The 9,492-nt window shown below is 31.0% G+C and overlaps 1 long non-coding RNA gene across 2 annotated transcripts in view; it reads right to left on the minus strand.

Moving 5' to 3' along the window:
• Nucleotides 1-7,229: 7,229 nt before the first annotated feature.
• LOC108745071 overlaps nucleotides 7,230-9,492 on the minus strand; it is a 19,342-nt gene continuing 17,079 nt past the window's right edge. Inside the window, exon 3 of one of the 2 annotated variants that reach the window (XR_001939047.2) lies at nucleotides 7,230-8,324. This is a non-coding gene — a long non-coding RNA (uncharacterized LOC108745071). The remainder of the gene's footprint in view (nucleotides 8,325-9,492) is intronic. The other variant, XR_001939046.2, reaches the window with a different exon arrangement.

Consider the following 9,492-nt stretch of genomic DNA (forward strand, 5'->3'; position numbering starts at 1 on the left):
ACATTTGAAAGAAATACCTATTGGCAATATAGTTATTTGAAAATGTAAAAATAAAATAACAGAGAGTTAAATAAAATGCATTACCAATAATAGATATTGCCTACGTTGATTACCTATCTACATATTTCTATGAAGATAAGAACAAACTTTTTTTAAAATTGAAGTAATACTCGTTAAATAGTGTCAATAAAACAAAGAAATCTTCTAGTAATAATTTGATGCTATTTTCAAATAATTCGCCTAACACACTAAATAAACACCCAGTAGATTTTTTAATAATTTTAAGTATCTCTTCGCCATCTATCGTTCCGATTTGTACAATGAAATTACAGTACAAGCAGTTCTCGCAGAATGTAGAGTTTTCTATCTGTATGAGTGTCTAATGGTGTACTTACCTAGCAGTAGATGCCGCCACAATATAACTTTTCATGTCTAATAGGATTACACGTTTCCTTTAAAGATTTTATATAAAATTGTATATATTACCTATGTATAATCGCATGAAATAATGTTTAAAATTTAAAATTGTATTGATAAAAATGAATTTCTATTCACTATTTGTATGTAAATGTGTGAGATAAATCTCTACTCAGAATTAGTACCTAACGTGGTACCATTTAAAAAATTACTTAATTTGAAGATAAGAAATACTTTCTAATAAGGAAGAGGTCGCAGCCGACACCGTACGACCTGGAAGCAGACCCTAGAAGTCCTGAAAATATAGTAAAAAAAAGAAAAGAGTAAGTACTATCTTTCTAACATAAAATTCTTGGATACATTAGAATAGCAAAAGAAACAGAATACTCAACCAGCTCGATAAAAAAATGGGATCACTAGTTTTTCAAAATTTAAAATGTTTGTTTTTTTGCCATGTTATTATTATAAATGTTGTAGTCCAATATTCTGAAAATTTCAGGTCGATGTGTCATTTTATACTTACTTTGAACGTTTTCCTTTTACCTGTAAATACATATAAATTAAGAAATTGTTTACTAGTACTCATAATGGTTTTAAAGTTTATCTTCATGGTACGTACTTCGTACACGCACCTCCATTCTTTCCTATCCTGAGCTAATATTCGCATTTCCCTAAAACTAGAACAACCCACATCCTTAACTATTTGCGAACGGTAATCTAATCCGGATATACCTCTATCACTCCTAACTTCCGTTTCCGCCTCTAATATGTCTCTAACTAGACCTTCATGCCTAAGAAGTTGCCCTACCAACCTATCTCACCTATTTCTTATTGAGTTTAATAGAGTCCTCTGTTTTCCTGTTCTTGCTAAAAGCTTTTCATTTCTAACTTTCTCTATCTACGGTATTTATTTTTCCGCACACACACCGTTTATGTTTCGCACCCGTACACCGTCGCGCTTCAAACATACACCTTTAACAATCTTTTTCAGATTTCTAAATTGACCGTTCGCGAACACACGAGTCATTTCTTTTTATTCATTTCTAGTCTTCAAAATTTCGCATAACATATAAAACAAATTTCAATCACTTGGAAACATCTGAGGTGCTGTCCATAAAATACGTCACTCAAAATTTCGCCCCCTTCATCACGTTTTCTGCAACCCCTAAGCTGCACCTGCCCCTTAAAAACAAATCTTTGTGATTAATGATAGTGTAAATATCTTATTAAAACGGGAAAATAAAATAAAAAAATATTTATCACTCCTTCCCCATTTAAATGTAAGTGTTAAGGGTTGTAAAAGTTTATTCTTGAGAAAATTCAACCGACGATGCGTCTCCTTCTAAGTACTTTTTCAAAGCTACAGTAAGATGGATTAGACTACATTTTGACATAAAAAACAAGGAACAAGTTCAGAAAAAATTAAATTAACAAACTGCAAACTTCACGTTTCCTGTTAAAGTCCCATCTCAATCCTTGCGTGGCGAGTGATGCTACTTCCTCCCTACAGTGTCCATACGTATGTATTTTATAAACGACCTTTAAAATATGTATACCTAACGATAAGGAAGTACTTTTAAAATTAAAACCTCTCCTAACTGATATACAGACATGAAATTTTTAGCATATTTACAATATCAAACATAGTTAATAATGACAAGTCAGTTTTTAACCATATTTTAAAATCTTGAGAAAATCGAGCGATTTCTTGGTGAGCATTTATTCAAAACATTGCATTCATATTAGCGTATTTCACAAAAAAAATTCTTTTGATATATATATAGAGAACAATTTGGTTACCTATTGTAATTCAAGTTACCGTTCGTTCGGCGATACGCTAATAAATGTCCTTTAACCGCATTTTTNGCTATTAATGTATTTAAGAGCGAAAGCAATTTGTTACTGGCTGCTAGGTGTAACAAAAAATATGTTTTTAAAAACAAAAAATAAAATACTTTATTTTTATGCTGAGTACTTTTTTATTTGAACCTTTTAGTCGATAAATACTTTATGTAAAGCCTGAAAAGGTGACAACCCTAGTCATCGCGTCGGTAAGTACCCATCGGGGTATTTTGTAAACATCAAAGGCCCAACCTCCTTTCGACTTTCAGCTGTTTCTATATTGCTATAAAAAATGCCGTTTTTACATTTAGATACAGGACATATGCTTTTTACAGTTTTTTAACAACACTAAAATCTTGGAATTTTTACGAACCAATACGGTAATGGTACAAATTATTAAAAATTGGTACAAATACCAAGACATTCGGAGCTAACTCTAATACCGAAAAAAATATTTTTGTCACACTTACATTTGCGCCGCCCGGGGCCTATGACCCTCTTGCCCTTCTATATTATTTAATATTTGAAAACACTTATACAAGTTACCAAGCTATTTTGATCTTTATAGGCACAGGTGACTAACAGAATACAAAACGTGTTTCGTTTGAATGATGCCTTAATATTGTAATTCCGGCTAGGCATAAACAACGGCGTTCCCTTCTTGGTAGTTTTATTACTTAAGTCGCCACTTTACGTGCTATAGAGTATACCTAGGCATAGTTCTGTTTTTAACTCTACAATTTGTATAGGGTTGAGTATCGTCATAATTAAATTACAAACAGAAACATTGCATATCGCTAGAAAGAATCAATTATAGCGAATGAAAAAATTGAATCTGTGTAACTGTAAAGTTTTTACTTTTGGTCTCTGCACATTTTGTAAACTTACAAAACATTTTAATTTCTGCAACTTGAAAAACTTCCTTCTTATTCTCACTTTCCATCAACGCTAAAGTCTCTACAATTCGAATTTTTAAGCATAAAATAAACTTTTTTGTTGTATAATACGGGCATGTTACGAAACCAAACAGATTTATACGTGTTAGAATATTTTAAAATTATAGAATTTGCTAAATGTCACAATATGTACAATAAGTGTTTTTTTTTCTACCGGAAATAAGTTTATCCTTCTTATACAAAACCATAACCTAACCTAGTCACGAAAGAGACGAATTGCTAGAAACATCAGGTGTAAATGCAGGATTTTGTTTACGACGAGGAGGGAAACTTTTGTGTGTTTTTACCTATCTTTCAGGAAATATGACCTAATGATAAAATTAGTTAACGTGAATATAACCGTGATTTTATTGCATAGCGACATATTTTTTCTTTAAACATTTTGAATAACTTTTTTCAATTGGACCAATACTTAACTGTGCTACCGACTAAACGAAATCTCTTTTTCCCTACTTTTAAACACTCTGTATGGCAAATCAAAAATTAAAATGTGATCTCGTATTAAAATAGAGACTGTTTTTAAAAAATTCTTCGGTAAAAACGTATAGTTTGCTCACAATAAGCATGTTGCGATCTTTTTGGGCCTTTTGACTCAAAATAAAAACATTTGAATATCTACGATTTTTTGCGCAGACCTTTATGTTGGCATTCAGGATAACATTTTTTTCGGTTGGGCCTGTATTTAACTTTGCTTTGCCATTTAAACGAAATCTCTTTTTTCTTATTTTTGAGCACCCTGTAGTAAATTAGATTTAGGTGCTACAGACGATCTTATATTAAAATAGGGAATAGAAGTTTCGGAAAATTTTTCGATTAAACTCATAATTTGACTACAATAAGCATATTGCATACCCTGAAGGCAAATAAGACTGAGAGCTCAGTTTTTGAAAGTCTCGATTAAACTGTCTATTTTGAAGATACTTGTATATATTTTATTTCTTATTTATGTGCTAGACTTCTTGTGCAAGAGAAACATAAAAAAATGGATTCGTTTTCATACTTTGCAATTTACGATTGCATATTTTACGAATTTTAAAAGAATTTACAAAATTTTACGATTAATTTTTTTACAATAGGTAATCAATATATTTGAGCAATCCTCTCGTTACGCTCATTGCTGTTTAAATTGTTACTACAATTTCAATATTATGTTACACACAATACATTTGTATAAATGCTTTCCGCACAACTAATAATACAGATCATAGGTACTTATACATACGTAAATCGAAATGAAATACAAAATGGAACTGTTTACAACAAACGACAAATTGAGAACATAAATGCAAAATATTTATTATCAATATCTAATTGAATGTGCTTTCTATTACAAGGTGCAATAGCTAATTAAATACGTCTATTTAGGACAATATTTGTCATAATCGTGAAATAGGTACATTATTTGTAAGTTCTTGAAATATTCGAATTATGTACAATTTAAGTAATTCTTACTAATAACTAGTTAACGGGAGTTCTGCAAGTGTTTATTCACTTTTTTGAAAATCAGTTCAATTCTAGAATTGTTCATAAAAGCAAACTTCACTCTATAATCTTTTCGATACTAATTTTTTAATGGAAAGCATCAATTGGATTGTCAAATGATCTTCGGACATTGAATTTCGCAGGAAAGCTTAGATTATGTTTAAAATTGAAAAGCATTTTTTAACTCCTTATTAATGATGCAACGGAAATTTTTGTGGAAGTGGATGAGGAAGTGTAATAATTTTCTAATCAGTGGTTGTGTACCCTTTTGCTACAGATGTTGCTTTTGGCAGTTGCATTGTAAAATCATCATCATCATAATCCACTCTTTCCTATCTTGAGCTAATTTTCGCATTTCCCTAAAACTAGAACTAGAAGAAATCTAATCTAAGTCTACCTCTACTCCTCCTAACTCCCGATTCTGCCTCTAATGTGTCTCTGACTAAACCTTTCTGCATAAGAAAGTGTCCTACCAACCTATCTTGCCTATTTCTTATTGACTTCCATAGAGTCCTCTGTTCTCCTATTCTTCATTTCCAACCTTTTCTATCCACGATATCCTCATCCGTCCAATATTTTTCAAATTTTTAAATTAACTCCTATCTTTATATTCGCTCTTTCCCTATTTTTTCTTCCCTTACATACCAGTATTTTTGTTTTACTTTTATTTATTGTCATACAGGACAGTTTTGTCAGTACCGCATCCATTTTATCCATATAAGTTATCTGACCATATATATCAATAGAAGATTTTGAATAGGAAGTAACATTGAGAATATGTAAATTAACCGATATACAATCAGCCACCGTAGTCGCTCATTTTTCTCTTAACTCAATTTTTTGGAGATTATTTGACGTCGCACATTATCGCTTCATAAACAAACGGTTGTTAATACGTTCACAATCTTACAGTGGGGCCGCTGAAATCTGGCGCAACTACCTTCCTAACTTGCAATATCTCAAAAAGCAATTCCGTTTAAGTTGTGCTTAGAAAACCTGACGGTTCAGCCAACAGATAACAGTAGTAAATTTTTACGACTTCATTGTTCCAATATATTGTTTTTTAGAAGATGAATATATAAAGATTTATGAAGTTTCAATAAGCCTCCACTATAAAAATGCAGAACCAGGTTCAGAAACGGATATGAAAAAATATGCGGAGCTTCCGCAATTACGGAAGCGTAAACAAAGATGTAACACTACTCCTTATATTGATGTGGGCATATTGCAACAATTATCATATCATTCTTTTGTTCCCCTTAATGTTTTGTTTTAATTATTTTTTTGTCAGGAACCCCGAAATGCACCATTTAAATCTCTACAGTAATTTTTTGATCAAATCATAGATAACAAATAACTACATTTGAGAGCTGGACAAAGCCCTCACTAAAAGAGGTCTAAGCTTTAAGTCAAAGCAATTACCTAAAGTACTTTAGCCGTTGAAGCTCGAATCAATTATTAAAATCCAAGAACTTCGAATGATTATTTCGAAAGCACTTAGATGAAAATCCCTAAGCACCTTGAAGTACTTCAAGCAATTTAAGAGAGTCCAAATTACACAGCATTTTATAAATTATGTAATTCGTTTGCCAAGCCCCAACTACCTCTTTATGAAAGGGTTGGAACTGCAGTGTTTTGAAAGGGCTGGAAGCACATTTTTAAATACAAACGACTAAAAACCCTGTCCAGCTCTGCTCTGTTTGTTGCTCCTTTTTACGTATGGGGTACACTAATCTACAAGAAATTAAAGGTGTGAGATTGGCTGGGTTGAATGCAGCTCAATAACCCGTCTAACGACAAGTTCGCCACTTTTCACTAGCAGAAGGGATTTTTTTAAAACTTTCTGTTTTTTTTTTATTAGTTAAGCACTTAATCCTTATTATTACTCATGCTCGTGAGCGAAAACTGAAGTAATTAACATATATTGTTTTTTCTAGAGTGACGATCAAATATTTAAACAACTTTATGTTTCTTGTTGCGTTTCGGTTTATTAAGCCAACTTCAGACTTTAGTGTTACTGCTTGTACACAGGTATTAACTTAATTTTAAACATTCTTTCATGTTGAACTACTCTAATATCTGTCTACAAGCAGCAACACATTAAAAGTCTGAAGGTGGTTGAATAAACCGAAACGCAACAAATAACATTTGTTTAATTATTTGATGATCACCCTGGAAAACAACAATATAATTTAAAAGTAAAAGTCAGGAATCTAACTTAAATTGTAATTAACGTAATTATGCGTACATGTTCCTAATACTAATAGATATACAATAAATGTATGACGACATATACCTAGGTATTTATTTAATTAATAAATTTTGAGAGCACTGTGCTCACTGTCTCGCTCGTTGTATATTCAAGGAAAACATGAAAGTATTTTTACAGACAGCATGTACTTTTCTTGTTTCACTATGTATCTTTTCGTGTAAATAAAATAAAATTCACACAACTGAAAATCGAAAAAATCAATATGATGATGATATCAGTATCATGATAGCCTAAAATAATTAATTAAATATTTTTCTAGTTATTAACATTTGATATGTCCAGCGCCATTAATTTTTCTCTATTGGACTTTCATGTTTTGACTCGTATTAAATTTGACTTTCTAAAGTAGAGGTGCTTTTAAGTATCCAGTATCTCTATGTCGTATATAAACATTAAAAAAATTCTTCTTAAGCCTCATAAAACTATATTTTTTTTAACTTTTCATATTGAAGTACTACTACTAAATTTTTTTCTTAATAAAATAGAATTTGTGTATTAATCCGGTTAGAAACAGCAGCTCGTGTTAATAATTACTTATCAAAATATTTAAAATTTGTTTACAAATTAAATATTAAATAATCTAAATACGCGATTCTACCGAAAAACGAAAATATGTTAAGGTTATCAAGTTTAAAGAAAGAAAAACAAGCACAGGGCAAGTGGGTTTTAATATAAGAAAGATTTGTTCGACGAAATTGTTCTCCCGAAACCTAGATTAATTTTTTTTATTATTATAAAACAGGTACTTGATAGTGTTTTTAACTACCTACTTTTCTTGTGATAAAAAAAACTTCTTCATTTACATTAATAGAATAATGTAAAACAAAACAAGGTGTAGACCTTTAAAATACGTAAAAGGTTTTTAAACCAGATAGTTAAAATAAAATTAAATCGAATTAACTCGATAACAATAACTTATGAAAAGAGCGTAAGTAAAAACATTTTTAAAGTAAGAAGCGCGGCTCCCATATAGGTAACGATATGATAACAAAATGTTGCTTTCTTAGAGGATTTTGAAGATATCTTTGAAGGTAGCATACAAAGTTCACTTGAATTAATTTAACAATTTTCAAAGTTTGGGAATCCCCTAAACGTAAATAAAATCGGCGAAAACATTGCAAAAGTTCGATATTATTTTGCATACATTTTTTGTATTGTAAATTTTTGTTGATTGCAACTTACCCTTAATCATCATATTGGCCGTCATTTTATTAAAAACAATGTAAAATACGAAACGTTCGGTAGCACTTCTCGAACCGTACGCGTACCGACGACTGACTTCCGATGACACTAACGAGTTTGTTTTGTATGGCAATTGATGGAAAATCCAAAATATCAACCAACAATCTATAATACTTCAATGCTTCATTTATAAGTAGCTGACCATGAACCAACCGCATAAGAGATTCTCTCACATACAAGCAAATACATAAATGTTATGTTAAATGCCAGCCGTATTTGTACGTAAATCGATATCTTTCTCTGTATTTTACAAACGTTAATCGCGATGTTAATTATTTTTTTCGTTTATTTTGATCAGTAATTTACTCAGAAAATTGAATCGACTAAAAACCCATAATTTTACGATTACATTCAACGTTACGATGTAATATGGGTAGTATACAAATGTAAAGCTACTATGTATGATCGATATAATATAATATAAACATATATGTTAATTTAGCAAAAAAGAAATGATTTAAATATTTAAATTATGCCGAAAGTAGGGTCACCAACCGTCCTGCATTCGAAGCACGTTGTCGTACATTCGTGCTAATATGAGTCCTATTAGGTTCGTCTGCAGGACGCGTAGTCCTGAATTTGTGTATTACAGAGTAAAAGCATGGACAATTCAACGCTTCTAATTGCGCTTAACATAGCATTTTTGTATGTTTTATAAATAAAAATAGATATTGTTGTGCTCTTAGAATTCGGGGTTATATCAATAATGTTGTCGCACAATACAGGACTTCCGCGTCCTCTCTACTTTCAAGTAGCACTCCCTGTGTGTCTTTACTATCAATATCTCCTACATTATCAATTAATTACCATAGTCAATATATGTTCGTCCTAAATTTCTCTTCAGTGTCCTGCATTCTTATTCTCCTCGTCCTAAAAATCTAAATAATAAAGTTGGCAACCCTAGCCGAAGGGTATGTTTCTACCACTAGGCCCACAGAGTGGGTAATTATCTATCAAAAGTTGCATTGTGAAAATATTTGGAATATCATATGTTTTAATGTTTTAATCCTTGAAATGAAAATATCATTTTGATCCTGTCGACTTATAAGTAAAAAAATCCACAATTTTTAATCCTATTACAACGTAACTAATTTAAATTTTATGACATTCATTCTTTCTTCTGTTGGCGTATACAATTATGGATCAGATTGTATTTATTACCATAAAAGATTAATAGTTTTGTTCCGTTTAACTTTTAATAAGATTTCTTTCAAAAATATTTTCCATTAATATTTAAAAATTGTATCTCATTCTAATTTAATTAAAAGTACAACTGATACC

The sequence above is a fragment of the Agrilus planipennis genome, unplaced genomic scaffold, assembly GCF_000699045.2.
Source record: "Agrilus planipennis isolate EAB-ADULT unplaced genomic scaffold, Apla_2.0 scaffold39, whole genome shotgun sequence".
NCBI classification, from domain to species: domain Eukaryota; kingdom Metazoa; phylum Arthropoda; class Insecta; order Coleoptera; family Buprestidae; genus Agrilus; species Agrilus planipennis.